Here is an 18057-nt window from a genome sequence, read left to right as displayed (position 1 = left end):
GTGGTTGACAGTAAGGAGGAATGCTTTAGACTACAAGAATATCTAGATGATCTGGTCAGTTGGGCAGTAAAGTAGATAACGGAATTCAATCTGGAGAAGTGTGAGGTAATGCATTTTGGGAGGTACAACAAGGCAAGGGATACACAATAAATTGGAGGACACCGAGTAGTGTGGAGGGACCTTGGAGTGTATGTCCACAGAGTGTATAAAGGGTGCAGGACAGGTCGATACGGTGATTAAGAAGGTAAAACTGTATACAACACCAGTTAGACCACAGCTTGAATACTGCATCGTGTTTTGGTCACATGGCAGGAAAGATGTGATTGCACTGGAGAGGGTGCTGAGGAGATTTACAAGGATGTTGCCAACACTGGAAAACGTTAGCTATGGGAAAATATTGGATAGGCTGGAGTTATTTTCCTTAGAACAGAGGAGGCTGAGGTGTGACTTAATTGAGGCATATGAAAATATGAGGGGCCTAGATAGAGTAAATAGGGATGACCTATTTATCTTAGAGGGGTCATAGATTTAAAGTAATTGGTAGAAGGATTAGAGGGGAGATGAGGAAATATTTTTTACCCAGAGGGTGGCAGCGACCTGGAACTCACTGCCTGCAAGGGTGGTACAGGCAGAAACTCTCAACACATTTAAAAAGTACTTGATGTCAACTTGAAGAGCCGTGACCTGCAGACCTAGTGCGGAAAGGTGGGATTAAGCTGGGTAGCTCTTCGTTGACTGCTTGGATATAATGGGCCAAACAGCCTCCTTCTGTGTCGTAAAATTTCTATGATTCTGTCTTGAACTGCATCTAACATGATGCATCAACAATAAATGTAAGGTTCTTGACAGGATATGCCAAGCTATCGGCACCAAAAGCATTATTTTCACATCCTCCCAACTCTACAACTACCCATCCTCTTTCCACCATCCCCCCACCCAAGAGAAACCTAAAAAGGGTTACCAGAGCAAAATGGTGAGAGGATGCTAGAAAGCTGAAGTAAAAACAGAAAATGCTGGAAATAATCAGCATGTGTGGCTGCATCTGTGGAGAGAAGCAGAGTCAACATTTCAGGTCAATAACCTTTCATCTAAACTGGGAAAAGTTAGAAATGTAATAAATTTTAAGCCGGTGAAATGGGAGAGGGTAGAAAAAGAACAAAAAGGGAAGGTCTGTGTTAGGACGGAAGACATTCAATGCTGAGAGTGTTAGTGGTGCAGAGCCAAAGGAGTGTAACAGGACATGTAAAATTAAAAGGCGTGTCTAGAGGAGGATTCAATATTGCATTCAACAATATCAGACCATAATCTCTGCCCCCATTTTGTCTCCTTTTCTTTGCACGTTTTGGTCTTGCTCTTGTTTCTGCTTTTGAACGGCAGCTGTTCATCATTCCACCATTCATGCCTCCTCATCACTGACCTGAAATATTAATATTGCTTCTCCCTCCACAGATGCTGCTTGAGCTGCTGAGTATTTCCAGCATTCTCTGTTTTTATTTGAATTCCAGCATCCGCAGTATTTTGCTTTTATATTAGTGTTTAATTCACTGCCACTTCTCTTCCAGGAGTGCTCACCTTAAGTTCTGCTCTTCTCTCAGACGGGATTTCCATTTGTCTCTTTTACCTTGTTCACCTTCATTGCTTTCTATCTCCCTTCTCTTGTTTGATCAAGTATCCACCAAAACTCAGTTTCACAGCCACATCTCCTTCCTCAGCAACTGACTCTGGCTCTGACTTATTCCACGTGGATTCCAAATAAAATTCCCCCTTTCATGTTTCGGATTCATCCACGATTGTATCTCCGAGACATTCAATGTCCCTCAAACTGCTGTTCTTGCCACATCCTGACAGTCACACTCAAAGCCATGCACACTCTTGAGCTCTTTTTTCAACAGCACCAACTCACTCGATCTCAAAGCTGCCCTGGTCCGCAGGTTCATTTCATCCTTCGTCTCATCCGATGCCTTAACAAAAAACATTTTTATCTTCCTTTCAGGTGTAAAGGATTGCAAGCTGCAATAATTTATGGGTACCAATACCCTCCAGATCTTTCTTCACCTTCACTTTCCTCTGACCCCATCCCTTCTTCCAATCTCACCTCTTGCCCAGTATTCCCCATACCCGCCAACCTTCCCCTCTCTGATACTGAACAATCTGTCCTTAGCAAAGGCCTCAACTTAATCCCCTTACGCCCCCACCTCAATGAATTTAGAGCTCGGCATGACGTTGAGCTCTCCTTCTGCCGCCTCTGTTCACAGTTCTTTGGCCAGGAGTCCTCCCCCTGCTCAGCAGCCTCTTTTACCAGTCTCCAGTACTCTCCTTCCATCTGGACCCCTCCCTCTGGCCTTACCCTCATGATCTTTTCATCGTTACGCAGCAGTTCTCGTCGGTCGTCTCAATCTCTCTGCTCCCCTCACTCACTCTAACTATCTCCCTCTGTATTTGCAGCACTCCATTCTCTCAGGTCCAACCCTAATATTGTCATCAAGCCTGCTGACAAGTGTGATGCTGTTGTTGTCTGGCAAACTGATCTCTACCCAAGAGGCCGAATGCCAACTCTCTGACACTTCCTCCAGTCTCCCCCCGGGACTCCAAGGCCGAACATCAAGCCATTGTTTCCAGGACTCTCTAAGCTGATCTCATCTGAAGATCTTCCCTCCACAGCTTCCAACCTTGTAGTACCCCTAGCAGCCTGCTTCTACCTCCTTCCCAAGATCCACAACTAGAACTGTCCTGGTAGACTTATTGTTTCAGCTTGATTGTGCCCCATCTCCGATCTTGACTCTTTTTTCCCCTCGTCCAGTATCTTCCCACCTCCATCCGTGACTCTTCTGATACCCTCCATTATTTTAATAGTTTCCAACATCCTGGCCCTGTCTCCTCTTCACCATAGACACCCTCTACACCTCCATCCCATACCAGGACAGTCTTAGCGCTCTCCACATCCTCCTTGAAAGGCAGCCCAAACCCTCCTCCACCTGGCTTTACTTGTTCTCACGCTGAACATTTCCTTCAACTCAACTCAACTCCAAATAAATGGTGTTGCTATAGGCACCCGCATGGGTCCTAGTGATGCCTGCCTTTTCATGGGATATGTGGAACATTCCTTGTTCCAGCCTTACTCGGGCCCCCCTCCCTCACCTCTTTTTCCAGTACATTGATGACTTTGCTTCCAATTTCCACCCATCTCTACCCTTCCCGTCCTCGACTCCTCTGTCTCCATTTCTGGGAATAAGCTACTAATAATTATTCATTATAAGACCACTGACTCCCACAGCTACCTTGACAACACTTCCTCACACCCTGCTTTCTTTAAGGGCTCCGCTCCATTCTCCCAGTTTCTCTGACTTATCTGTTCTGATGACACAACCTGACACACCAACGCTTCAGATATGTCTTCCTTTTTCCTCAACTGAGGATTCCCCTGGTCCACTCCTCAATTACCTCCAACACCCCCTCCCCTTCCCACAGCACCTTTCCATGCAACACCTGCCCTTTTATCTCCTCTCTCCTCACTGTCCAAAGGCCCTGAACACTCCTTCCAGGTGAAACAGCAATTTATATGTACTTCTTTCAATTTAACACACTGCATTCTCTGCTCACAATGTGGTCTGCTGTACTTTGGGAAGACTAAACACAGATGGGTGACTGCTTTTCAGAGACTTCCGTTCAGTCTGCAAGCATGACCCCGAGCTTCCGGTGGCCTGCCATTTTGATTCTCCACCTTGCTCCCATGCTAACCTCCCTGCCCTTCGCCTACTCCAGTGTTCCAATGAAGTTCAAAGCAAGCTCAAAGAGCAGCACCTCATCTTTCGATTAGGGGCTTTACAGCCTTCCAAACTCACTGAGTTGAGCAATTTCAGATCATAATCTCTGCCCCACTTAGTTTCCTTTTCTTTGCAGATTTCAGTCTTAAATCTTATTTTTCTCATTTTTGCTTTTGGACAGCAGCTGTTCATCATTCTACCATTCACACTTCCTCTAGACTCAGCTCTTGTTTATTTACTTGTCCCATTACCACTCCCTTTGGCTCTGCGCCACTAACTTTTGTCATTTAATGTCTCCTGCCTTCTGCCCTATCACAGACCTTCCTTTTTGTTCTATTTGCACTTTTGCCCATTTCACCTGCTTAAAACCTATTACATTTCTAACTTTTACAAGTTCAGATGAAAGGTCATTGATCTGAAACTTAGTTCTGTTTTTCTCTCTCCACACATGCTGCCTGACCTCCATTTCCAGCATTTTCTGTTTTTACTTAAACCTAAAGGGTTGTCTGAATTGGTAAGGTGCTTATAACCTTCGACTACTTTGGCAAAACAGACTCAATCACAGTACGTGGAACTGAGATATCGGACTTCAAAGCTATATTGTTACAGTAACCAAAATCTATATGATTAATTCTTTTGGATGACACCTGTGACTCTACGACTCTAAAAATCCTACAGAAATACATTTAGTTACATGGAATATTCAACCCAACTGCTACTTTGAATACTGAAAGCAGTAGCAAAAACTACAGAGTCTAGGAACTTTAACCAAGTCCCTCTCGATTAAAAGCAGAAGCATTAATACATGAACCAATTATAAATGTAATTATAAGCATCAGATGTTTGTGTCAGCTTTCTATTGGCTTATTTGCAGTGGTTCAGAACAATAATGCAAGAGGCCTATGAAAATAGCTGTGTCCTTGCCCACAAACATGTCACCAATGCAAGCCTTTTTTAAAAAAAAAAGGCGCTTACAGTATCTGCCTTAGAAAAACAAATCTGCCTTTATATCATGTCTTTTACAATCTCAGGACATCCCAAAGAACCTCAGAGCCTATTAATTACTTTTGAAGTGTAGTCAGTGCTGTAATGCAAGAAAACACAGCAGTCAATTTGCACACATCATTATCACTAGATAAAGTGACCAGGCAATGCGTTTTGGTGGTGTTGGTTAAGGGTAAAATAGTGTCCAGGCTACCAGAAGAACTTCCCTGCCCCTCTATGAAAGATATACATTATAAAAAAAACCATGGCAAGAGGGCAAACGAGGCCTTGGATTATTTTCTCACCAGAAAGATTGCATCTCACAGCAATGCAGTATTCTTTTGCTACTGCACTGAAATCCAGCTTAGATTTGAATCCACTGTCATCTGACCTCAGAGCAGTACTACCAAGCCAAGGCTGACACTATAATCTCATAACCTTCGGAAAATTGAGTCATATGGAATCTGCCTTGATTAGTGCTCCTAAAATGGATTGCTTTTCATGCGACCTAGAGCATTAGTGCCCCTTAAATTTTGGCCTGCAAGCAGTTTCAAAGACAGATTTCAAATGCATTGCGCCGAACCTTCAAAGATCACTTTCCGGCATTTCTTCTTTGGCCTCCTTGTCTCGAGAGACAATGGGTAAGCGCCTAGAGGTGGTCAGTGGTTTGTAGAGCAGTGCCTGGAGTGGCTATAAAGGCCAATTCTAAAGTGACAGACTCTTCCACAGGCGCTGCAGATAAAATTGGTTGCCGGGGCAGTTGGCTCTCTCCTTGCACCTCTGCCTGTTTTCTGCCAACTGCCAAGACTCTTCGACTCGCCACTCTTTAGCCCCACCTTTATGGCTGTCCGCCAGCTCTGGTGATCACTGGCAAATGATTCCCACGACTTGTGGTCAATGTCACAGGACTTCATGTCGCGTTTGCAGACGTCTGTAAAGATGAGACATGGACAGCCGGTGGGTCTGATACCAGTGACGAGCTCGCTGTACAATGCGTCCTTGGGGATCCTGCCATCTTCCATACGGTTCACATGGCCAAGCCATCTCAAGCACCGCTGGCTCAGTACGGTGTGTACGCTGGGGATGTTGGCCGCCTTGAGGACTTCTGTAATAAAAACAAGAAATGCTGGAACCACTCAGCAGGTCTGGCAGCATCTGTGGAAAGAGAAGCAGAGTTAACGTTTCGGGTCAGTGACCCTTCATCGGAACTTGAGGACTTCTGTGTTGGAGATACGGTCTTGTCACCTGATGCCAAGGATTCGCCGGAGGCAGCAAAGATGGAATGAGTTAAGACGTCGCTCTTGGCTGACATACGTTGTCCAGGCCTCGCTGCCGTAGAGCAAGGTACTGAGGACACAGGCTTGAAACACTCAGACTTTTGTGTTCCGTGTCAGTGCGCCATTTTTCCACACCCTCTTGGCCAGTCTGGATATAGCAGCGGACTTGTTGATTTCTGCATCGAGAGACAGGTTACTGGTGATAGTTGAGCCTTAATACCGTCCAACCTAAAGAGATGGTGGTAAACTTCTCATTGTTCAAAAAGTGTGTTTTAATGACAGACAAAAATATTTTGGATGACATTTAGTTTCTGAGTAAAACACCAAGGGATGCAAGATTTGAACCAAGATCCTCCAAGCATGCACCAAAACTTTTTATCCTTGCTCAGTGTTTTTTTCCCCAAAAAGTCACTTCAAAACGAGAATGATGGCTAACTGTCACAGATTGAAGCCAGAAAATATGAAAACAAAAAGATTGTTTGGGAATTAGATTTTTTTTTAAATTGGGAAAACAAGGAACTGAGGATTGTTCTGTAATAACGTTTAGGTAGTGCAAAAATGGAAGATCAAACAACTCAAACAGTATAAAACTCTGGGGCTGCACCCATTATTCCTCTCCTCCTCTGCCCCCATGATAATGGGTCTAATCTAGGCCCAGAGAAGAAATGGTAAACAAGATAATGTTCTCAATGTTCTAAAGCTGGAAGAGTACTTCTGAAATGTACTTATTAAGAACTGCAACTTTAATCTTTGAAATGCTAATGAATCAACAGGTTAGTCAGTCAACATTATGTATCCAAATCTACAGAAGGGTGGACAGAAAGATACACGGGTAATCAAAATTAAGTATTAAAAGATAGAATTTAATCATCACATTTAATCTTATTTTTAATTATCTTAACAAATAGCAAAGTATTAGCGTATTACTGTGCAACACGAAATAAATGTCCACATTATGAACTAAAGAAACTCACAGCACACATTACAGTTGAAGCACAATCAGAATAAAGAGCGGATATATTAACAGATATCCACTGTTCCATCATTCTTCAGAAGCCATTGAAAATTTCAGAGTACTCTGTTTCTAATGCTTTTTGAAGCAAAATTGTCAAAAAAGTCAAAATAGTAAATAAATATTGTAACTTTTACATCCTGACCCAAGCAAAAAAATAATGAATTTCCAATTTCAATGACATCTAAGAGTAACAATTTAATCAGCAAGCCCTCAACTATGTTTCCACAGCTTTGCAACAAACAATGATTTTCATGACAAGTATTTTGTGTAAACTTGTTCCTTTGTACAGTCTATAAGATATACAGTACTTCAACTGCTTTCTGCAGACTGATTCCTGGGATGGCGGGACTGACGTATGAGGAGAGATTGAGTCGGTTAGGATTATATTCGCTGGAGTTCAGAAGAGTGAGGAGGGATCTCATAGAAACCTATAAAATTCTAAAAGGACTTGACGGGATAGATGCAGGAAGGATGTTCCCGATGGTGGAGGAGTCCAGAACCAGGGGTCATAGTCTAAGGATACGGGGTAAACCTTGCAGGACTGAGATGAGGAGAAATTTCTTCACCCAGAGAGTGTGAGCCTGTGGAATTCGCTACTACAGAAAGCAGTTGAGGCCAAAACATTGTATGTTTTCAAGAAAGAGTTAGATATAGCTCTTGGGTTTAAAGGGATCAAAGAGTATGGGGCGAAAGCGGGACAGGTTACTGAGTTGGATGATCAGCCATGATCATAATGAATGGTGGAGCAGGCTTGAAGGGCCAAATGGCCTATTCCTGCTCCTATTTTCTATGTTTCTATGCTTCAGTGGGTAAAATTCACTGTCCAAACTAAATGAATTGTAAGTTTAAAAAAATCCTCACTGGGCAATATCTGGATATTCGAGCAGAAAAAAAATGAAAAATGAACAGCTATATTAAAAAAAAAACAATAGGAACTGATTTGGCAAATAGTTAAAAATGGTAAAGTAACAAATACTTAGTCAAATGTGAATTCATATGACTACTGTTGCATGACTAATAACAAAAAAGCTTGGGCGACCTTTTACTTCGGAGATAAAAATGACATTGTTCAAACTTTTCTATCATTTATAGATCACATAATACTACATTGACAAGACTTGATGAAGACATCATTAATACTTGCATTTATGTAATGCATTTTTGCATTGAAATATCTCAAAGCCCTGAACAAAATGAATTACTTATTGAAGTGCTGCAGCTCTGGGCAAACTACATTAAGAAGCAGAGTTAGGCAGACACTTACATCAAAGATTAGACCAAAATAGTTCTTCACTAGTCCTCTCATTCTGGATTCACACATATCCATCTTTAATTCATATATGTACCTACCTCATCTTATAATACTTTTCTTCTATCCCCTACACCATAAGTTAAGAGAAGTACAGCAAGAACTGCAGTATATTGAACAGTTATACTTAAATGAATGTAAAACAGTTTTTCCCACCAAATGATATCAGCTTAAAATCAAAAATGATAACAGCTGTACTTTTAAGATTTATAAGTAATAATGAATGAATCTACTGGTGTCAAAGTAATATTTCCTCCTTCAGAATATGCTTGTTAAAAATTGAACCACTCATCACAGTTTGACTAATTTTTATGTATGTAAATTACATCAGTTAACTTCAGACAGAAAGGTAACAAAAGCAGTTATTGAACAAGAAGGGACAGAGAAATGCTTGACCACTGACCAAGTCAAAGAATAAAGATTATGGAATTCTTAAATAATCATGGTTTTGTATTCTTCTTTGGACCACTAACTACAATACAATGCATTCTGCTCCTCTGTAAGCCTCAATTTGTCTCAATTATTATCAATTCAAAATTGAAGCGATGTTGCCAGCACAGCAGAAAAGAAAGCCTATGTAACAGAAGTGACCAGATTCTTAAATGAAGATGATCAATAAAAACTACTGCTACCCAATGCAGTTTTGATGTGCAAGCCTTTATGAAATCTGAAAATGGAAGTACACTTTCTATAACTGCTGTTAAATTATTAAAAGACCATTGCTCCCATGGCCAAATTTCAATATTATTTTGCAGCAAAATCTCAGTAGTTTATTCATGTAATACATGTTAGCTATGTTAAGAGTGCAAACAGCATTAATCTGCAGTATAAACAGGCAAAACTACTGGCATTTTAAACACCAGCCCCCATTATCACAGTAGGAGACGTCAATCACTCGGATGTTCTTATAACAGCACAGGCAATATGACAATGATCTCAGGGAAAATCAGCAATCTCTGCAGCATACTCCAAGGCCTCCCTTCCCCCCACCTTTTGCAATTTGACCAATCAGAAGGTGGCATTCATGACCTACTGGAAGACTTGCATCTAGCTTCAAATCCTTAAAAAAACATCAATCATACAAAACAGAGAAAGGACATTGAATTATACAGTATTAACCTCTAGGGTTCGCATACAAAAGACCTCAGATTTATTTATGCCCATCCTTTAAGAGCCTCAGCACTGTTTTTTTAACACCAAACCAACTGCCAATTTGATGAACCTCTCTGGCCTCAGCAGGAGTCCTGCTTGTTTGATTAATGAGTAGGTACTTGTGGGAAAGGTAAGAACAGAAAAAAAAAAAGAGTAAAAACACAATTATCCCCTGTACAAAAATGCCACCGCAATAATTACCCTGATAGTTATCTTGAGGGGTGGTGTACTTGAGTCCGATTCATGATCAGGACACTGGTCCTACACATTTTGCATTCTTTCATCTGCATTTTACATTGCAGCTTAGCAGTTTCACCTTTTAACAGCCACAAATCACAACGACTCAATGTTTTGTGCTATGTATCAATATCAAGCTTAGCATTAGAAAATTCATGCTGAAGGTATACTTTCTCATTTGCCAGTTCTGGTACAGCCACTGCTTTCTGGATGTTTCTTCTTTTGTTTCAAAATTTTGATCAGTGAAAAGCACCCACAAGAACTGCTGACCTGTTTGATTTTTCATTTCTCTGCGGAAGATTCAAGGACAAACCACTGAAAATATGTAGCAAACACAAAGACAAATGCAATATACTAGGGGCCTGTTATTTGAGCTACTACTGAGAAGTAGTGTCTACATTAACCGTTGCCTACAATAAGTGAAGATCACCTCTGCCCCACCAGACTCTAATTTTCCCAGTTGGGAAAACAGTATCAGCAGGCAAACAAATTGCTCAGTCATTGGTTTTATTCACTTACCAGCAGAATAAAATCTAGGTATCTTGCTTTAAAATTCAGTCACTGGAACTAAACTAAAACAAGCTAATCTACCCTTTATGCCTCCCAACCATCAAAAATATATCCAAGAACCCTCTTCAATGTAAAATGACAACAGTTACAGTAAAAATACCAAAGATAACACATATTTTGACTAATCAATGACAGAATCATCAGTTTCCAGTTGTTTTTATAATTATAAATTTACAGTTTTGTTATTGAGCAGTTCTTGCAACTGAACTAAGATGTTTTTTTAATTCTTATTTAGATTTAGACCAACAATAAAGATAGGTAGAGTCAATTTTATTTTGAGAACATTTTATTCCTTTTCAGCCAAGGACAACTTGTTTACTAAATTACTCAAGTTAATATTAGTAGAATACCTAAACATACCAACCGCTTAACAGACACCCAGGCTGAAACTCAATATACAGAGCAACTCAAAAGACAGCAATTTGATTTTTAATAAAAGATTAATCCCAACTTTGCAACAAGCTACTAATGTACCTTCATACTGCAAAATAAATCATACATTCATCCTATTTGTACATTAATTTAATGTAATCTGCACATTAGTGCAACTTGATCAAAGCAAGACAGAACTGATCATACTTTAAAGTATGATCATCTCGACAGATGTGCTGATCTCTATAGCAGGACACAGGAGAGTGTGTAAAAGCAGGAAGGCAGGATGTACATGCTAATGCAGCCACAAGGGTCTGAGGTCCAAGGCAAATACCAGAGAGAATGAAGAATGCATTGGGTGACTGGGATCTAACATCAAATGAGCCAAAATCACATTAGTGAGAAAGCTGACAATATGAAATCAATATATGAAGGAAACCAGATTAAAGCCGAAAATAGATTGAGAGAGAAACCTAAAATGTATCTCAAAATGAAGATGAAAAGCGATAGTTTCTGCTCACTATTGCAAGCGCACAGATTACATCACCATACTTCCTGAAACAGCCATAAAAATGCAAAGGGAGGAGGCAGGAAGCAACTTGTATTCAGGTATAACCTTTAATCCTACAACATCAAACATTCTAAAATACAGCAGTAATTTTCATATCAATAGTTACTGGACTTAAAACCAGCAAAAAGTTCTGTTAATACAATCCTTCAGTACTGTAACTGATTTCTAAGCACAATAGTTTGGGTATTATCAAGAACATGTTCTTGAAGCCAGAAGTAACTAAACTATAGCTGAGTTGGTTGCATAAATATAATGGCAATAGACACCAAACATCTTAATCATTTCAAAAATATTTGCATATAGTTGCACTTTGAAATCAGTTGTGAAAAGCACCAAAAAGATTTAAAGAGAAATAGTCACAGATCTATTAGTTCCCATCTATTTAAAGATTCCAGCAAGAAAATTGTTAATTTAGGTTTAGAGTTAGTTCTGCTTTTCCAAAATAGTCAGCAAAGTCTCCCAAGATAAAAACTATTTTCTGCTATTAAACATGCAGATAATTTTGAAACAATTTAAATACAGAGCTGACCACTCAAGTATACAACCAAAACACCCTACATTCTGATCAAATAATTTCAACAGTTACTCCACATAATGATTTTGGCCCACAGAGTTTACACAGGAATACTAGTAGCAGTCTGCTTGGATATCTTGTTTAATAAAATACCTTAATAAAATACTTAACACCTGAATTAGTAGCTTCACAAAGATTATTTTACAAAAATGACATATGCCACTGTTTGCCAATTTGCATACAACTACATTTCTATCATTTTATAACGCAAACACAAGCCTGCCTTCTTTCTACCTCTAGTGCAAAACAAGCAGGTAGAGAACAGACTTCATCAAGATGTCCAAAGTACGGAAGGTCCTCGTCAGGGAACTCCTTTTTGCTGACGATGCTGCATTAATATCCCACACTGAATAGTGTCTGCAGAGACTCATCGACAGGATTGCGGCTGCCTGCAATGAATTTGGCCTAACCATCAGCCTCAAGAAAACAAACATCATGGGACAGGACGTCAGAAATGCTCGATCCATCAATATCGGCCACCACACTCTGGAAGTGGTTCAAGAGTTCACCTACCTAGGCTCAACTATCACCAGTAACCTGTCTCGCGATGTAGAAATCAACAAGTGCATGGGAAAGGCTTCCACTGCTATGTCCAGACTGGCCAAGAGAGTGTGGGAAAATGGCGCACTGACACGGAACACAAAAGTCCAAGTGTATCAAGCCTGTGTCCTCAGTACATTGCTCTACGGCAGCGAGGCCTGGACAACATGCGTCAGCCAAGAGTGACGTCTCAATTCATTCCATCTTCGCTGCCTCCAGAGAATCCTTGGCATCAGGTGGCAAGACCGTATCTCCAACGCAGAAGTCTTCGAGGCGGCCAACATCCCCAGCATATACACCCTACTGAGCCAGCGGCGCTTGAGATGGCTTGGCCATGTGAACCACATGGAAGATGGCAGGATCCCCAAGGACACATTGTACAGCGAGCTCGTCACTGGTATCAGACCCAACGGCCGTCCATGTCTCCGCTTTAAAGACGTCTGCAAATGCGACATGAAGTCCTGTGACATTGACCACAAGTCGTGGGGGTCAGTTGCCAGTGATCATCAGAGTTGGCGGACAGCCATAAAGGCGGGGCTAAAGTGTGGCAAGTCGAAGAGACTTAGCAGTTGGCAGAAAAAAAGACAGAAGCGCAAGGGGAGAGCCAACAGTGTAACAGCCCCAACAACCAATTTTATCTGCAGCACCTGTGGAAGAGTCTGTCACTGTAGAATTGGCCTTTATAGCCACTCCAGGCGCTGCTCCACAAACCACTGGCCACCTCCAGGCGCTTACCCATTGTCTCCCGAGACAAGAAGGCCAAAGAAAATATTAAAATCGCGTGTTGCAAATCATAGCATGGTTACAGCACAGGAGGAGGCCATTTGGCCCATTATATCTATGCTGGCTCTCTGAAGGAGCATTCACCTAGTCCCACTCCCCTGCCTTCTTTCCATAGCCTTTCACATTCGTCCTTTTCAGATAATAATCCAATTCCCTCGAGTGCCTCAATTAAACCTGCCTCCACCACACTGTCAGGCAGTGCATTCCAGATCCTAATCACTCAATGTGTGAAAAAGTTTTTCCTCATGTCGCCAATGCTTCTTTTGCCAATTACCTTAAATCTGTGCCCTCTGGTTCTGGATCCTTCCACCATTGGGAACAGTTTCTCCCCATCTACTCTGTCCAGACCCTTCATGATTTTGAATACCTCTATCAAACCTCCTCTCAATCTTCTCTTCTCCAAGGGAAACAATCCCAACTTCTCCAATCTTCGTAAGTTAAGTTCATCATCCCTGGAACCATTCTTGTGAATCTTTTCTGCACCCTCTCGAACGCCTTCACATCCTTCCTAAAGTGTGGTGCCCACAACTGGATTCTCCCGTTGAGGCCGAACCAGTGATTTATACAAGTATAACATAACTTCCTTGCTTTTCTATTCTATGCCCCTACTGATAAAGCCTAGTAATCTGTATGCTTTATTAACCTCTCTCTCAACTTGTCCTACCACCTTCAATGATTTATGCACATATATACCCAGATCCCTCTGCTCCTGCACCATCTTTAGAATTGTATCCTTTATTTTATATTGTCTCTCCACATTCATTCTACCAAAATGAATCAATTCACATTTCACTGCATTAAATTTCATCTGCCACTTGTCCGCCCATTCCACCAACCTGTCTATGTCCTTTTGAAGTTCTACACTATCCTCCTCACAGTTCACAATACTTCCAAGTTTTGCATCGTTCGCACATTGTGAAATTGTGCCTTGTACACCAAGGTCTAGGTCATTAATATATATAAGGAAGAGCAGGGATCCTAACACCTAAATATAAGATATATAACAATCGAAGACATTTGGAATTATAATTCAAGCTGGGAGTGACTGTTCTATTTCAATTCAATGACACCACTAATGGGTTCTTAGCAGCTCCATGAAATCAAGCAGCTGTCAACTCAATGCATCAGAATAAAGAGTCATACACTCCCATAAGGAAACAAGCACATCAGGATGTTTGGAAAAACATCTGCTCTTTCACATTTCATCTGACAAAACAAAACAGCTAAACAAAGAAATACCTTGCACATTAACAACATTTTTAGCAACAAAAGAGAGATTTTTTACCTACACCATTGTTAACACTGTGTGAAATATTCACACACAAACATTTCTGATAGGTGACAGAAAACTTATGGACAGATATTCACAAAACCTCAATGCATATTAATACTGTGCTATTGTAGAAAACATGACCAGGACTCAGAAAACTAGTTGAATTTTCAGTTTTAAATGAAGAGTAAATATTACAAGCACCAGCAAAAGATTTTTTCTTGTTCGGTTTAAGACACAATATTTCAGAATCGACCTTAACTCTTAACTGATCATTGACTCCAACTGGTATCATTGGAAAGGAAAGGGAGCGATTTATATTTTTCTCATCAGTGGATATGTGGCACCCATATGTAATAAAAGCATGTGTATATATTTCAGCTGCAAAGGTCACCTAACTGTTAACATAACTTCTAATAATAATATGTATTTTTCGTTCTCAAAATATGGCTCCAATTCCAGAAATGCAGTTATTAACTTTAGCTATTTAACTAACTGGCTTTGATCACCAAATATTTTTGACTACATAAACATTATACCAAACAATAATAGGGAAGTCCACTCATCAAACTTAAATCCTACTTAGTATCACCAACAGTAAAAACGTAAAATAGAACAATGAAAGAAATATCCAACAACAATATGAAATACAGCAATTCAAACAACTTTGCAGAAGAAATGCAACTATGATGCAAGCAATATTTTGTTTTTCTTTGATCTACTTATCTCGCATGCTTACTCTGCCAAATCTTGCAGGCTTTTGTTGCATGTATAATTTAAAGCCATCTGCTCTTTGGGCTTTTACATTAAAAAAAACTCAAGATCAGAGTAACTGACAGAATGGGTTGTTACTAATATTCAAGTATCCTGTTACAGTGCATTCCCTTGTGAAAATAGTAGTTAGATATAAAAATGATAAAGCAGTTTTTCTATATGTCTTTAAATTTCCCCACTACAAAGACTTTTAAAAATATGGTAGCTCATAAAACCACAAAACCACTTAAAAGCTCTAACAATATTTTCAAGTTAAAATGCAGACAATTCTGCCTGGCATTGCAACTTGATTTTCTACCAACTGACTCAGAACTTAGCACAATGAAAAGAAAAATCTATTGTTCACAGGTATATAAATTGAACAGTACCACTTTGTTTAAACTCAACTCTAATCTGACACAAGAGAATATAGCCAGAAGTAATAGGAGGACTTTTGTTAAAAAAACAAATTCAGATCTTAGAAGGTTTACAACTTTGCTCTTACTGCCAGCTATGGTTATGCAGCTGGATTGAAATCAGCACTATAGTTAAAATGAGACAGTATATACATATAGTCTTCAAAATTAATACTTAACCAAAGTTACAGATTCAGCTATCACTAGAAATTTACGGTGGGCCTACCATGCCATATACATTATGTAAGCAAATATTTTTCTAAAAGACTTTGCTCTGAAGCATCATAAAAGGCCTTGAGAGAATCAGTATTAATCCTGGAAGTTTGAGAATCTTTTCAAAAACATGTATATATTACCATTTTTACGTGAGATTCTTATCGCTGTGTTGAACGTGTAGTTTGTAAAAGCTTTGCCACATTTTTAATAGATCTCTAAATTAAACCGTATAAGTGCCAAGATATTTGTGTAAAATATTCACATTTCCATGGGCGTCTGCAATACATTTATTGCGAAGTACTGGATGCCACTCATTGTTCATTTTATAACCATATTCGTACATGTTAAGAAAACTCACAAGCTACTACATGGAAACAATTTCTTTAAAAAAAGCGTACATATACAGATTTTTAGACGACGAAGTAACAGCAGTAGTCTTGCTCCACAAAGTGTTCAGTTTTACAATTGAGAATTTATTATTTGTCATTCTAAATCCGCAAAAAAAAAGCTCAACTAAAAGTTCTTCCAGTTTCCCTTTTTTTTAAAAAAAGGCTGTTGCAATTGAAACTGCTAATAATCAGATAATGAAAGAAACAAAGTCCTTTCAAGAACAGGATTTTAAAAAGGCCATAAATACACGACGGGGTAAATCTGACTAAACTTTACATGACGTCACTGTCCCCAGAAACCATGCCTAACTTTGGGGGGTAAATCCTCCCTCCAAACAAAAGGCTTCAAAATAAAACACATTACCCAAGATGGCGAAGGGTTGTTGTTTTGAAGGGAAGAAAAATGGAGGATATTATAATATACACAAAGGGATAAATTTCAACAACTCGCCTGCAGCCGGCTTGAATAAGGAAGCAGCGGAGATACAAAGCAAGGGGAGGGTGAGAGGGGCAGAGATGGAAAGTAAGAGGCAGAGTAAGGGGCCCCCAGAGCGGCTGGGCACGGACACGCAGTCCCGGGGAGGGAGCCGACCACCAATTTTTTTTTTTAAAGTTATCGCATAATTGATCTGAATGAATCATGTTGGTGTCTCTATGCCCGAAGCTGACGGGGAGGATGAGATGGGACGCAGCAGATGTGACGGGTGACGCCGGGGCCGTGTTGTTTAGCCCGGCCCAGCCCAGCCTGGCAGCCGGACTGTCAAAGGGAAAGGAAGGGGGGTGGGGTGTATGAGGGGGGCCGGGACACGCTGAGGGGGGCTGGTTTCACACCACAAACACCACACACAGCCTATCCCCCCCCCCTCCTCCCCTCCGGGACACAGGCTCTGCCAGCGTCCTGCCCACATTTAAACCACCTCCCAACCGCAGCCACTCGGCCCCAGCTCGGCCCGGCCTGGCCCGCCAGCCGCAGTCAGGCTCTGCCGTGCCCGTTTGTTTTTGTGTTTTTTAAAAAAAAACTACGAGAGAGAAAGTGGATGATAAACAGGGAGCGAGCGGGACACAAAGCGCCTGCTCCCAGACATTTAAAAGAACCGCACGACAAAGCCGCCAATACAAGTTTAGTGCGGATGGAAATTACTAAAAAAAAAACCTGTGTCCGCTGAGGTGTTTATAAGGAAAAGTCCTTCTCCGGAGCGCTCTGCGCTACAAAAGGATCCGATTAAAGCGACATGTAAAACAGAGACGGTTAGAGACACAAAGTGAGGAGAGAACAAGACTCCGTCTCACCGGCTGGACGTTACCGAGGAGCCCAAGAGTTACTCCGGCCCTGATATTTTACTTCCCACCCCCCAACATTTATCAATTATTTTTATTTCCCTCCCCCAAAAAATACATCAATGTATTTGAAACGAAAATGCAACTCACCTAGCTCGCAAATGTCATCGACTTCCCTTCCGGATACGTCGGGAGTTGGAGGACAGATGGTGGAATTATTTGTTAACGTTCTTGTTTTCGTTTCGAAACTTTTTTTTTAATTGAGGCGGGAGGAGAAAGGGGAGAATTCGTTAATTCACCAGAAGCTGTGAGGGAGACCGAGACTTTTTCGGCTTCAATGCATGTGGTTCACGAACTGGTGACGTCAGGCATGGCTCAAACAATGAAACTTGCTGCTACAAGAAACATTTTCCTAAATGAAACCAACAGCTATCATCTAGCGGCAGGGAAAAATAGTAGATTATAGTTTCCCCTTTTCCCCAAACAATCAACTGAGGATTTTTAAAAACATACTTTTCATTTTTTAAGGATTATTTACTATATGAGCACGCGAGAATTGCAAAACCTTGTAATTCATTATAAAAGCT

The 18057-nt window shown here is 40.7% G+C and overlaps 1 protein-coding gene across 1 annotated transcript in view; it reads right to left on the bottom strand.

Moving 5' to 3' along the window:
- baz2ba (bromodomain adjacent to zinc finger domain, 2Ba) overlaps positions 1-17839 on the bottom strand; it is a 414581-nt gene extending 396742 nt beyond the window's left edge. Inside the window, 1 exon segment of the mRNA XM_068035275.1 lies at positions 17621-17839. The gene's annotated coding sequence lies outside the window, so the exon portion shown is untranslated.
- Between the last annotated feature and the right edge of the window lie 218 nt (positions 17840-18057).

The sequence above is a fragment of the Heterodontus francisci genome, chromosome 7, assembly GCF_036365525.1.
Source record: "Heterodontus francisci isolate sHetFra1 chromosome 7, sHetFra1.hap1, whole genome shotgun sequence".
NCBI classification, from domain to species: Eukaryota; Metazoa; Chordata; class Chondrichthyes; order Heterodontiformes; family Heterodontidae; genus Heterodontus; species Heterodontus francisci.
The sequence above is the reverse complement of the archived record's forward strand: the minus strand, read 5'-3'. Positions and strand labels throughout refer to the sequence as shown.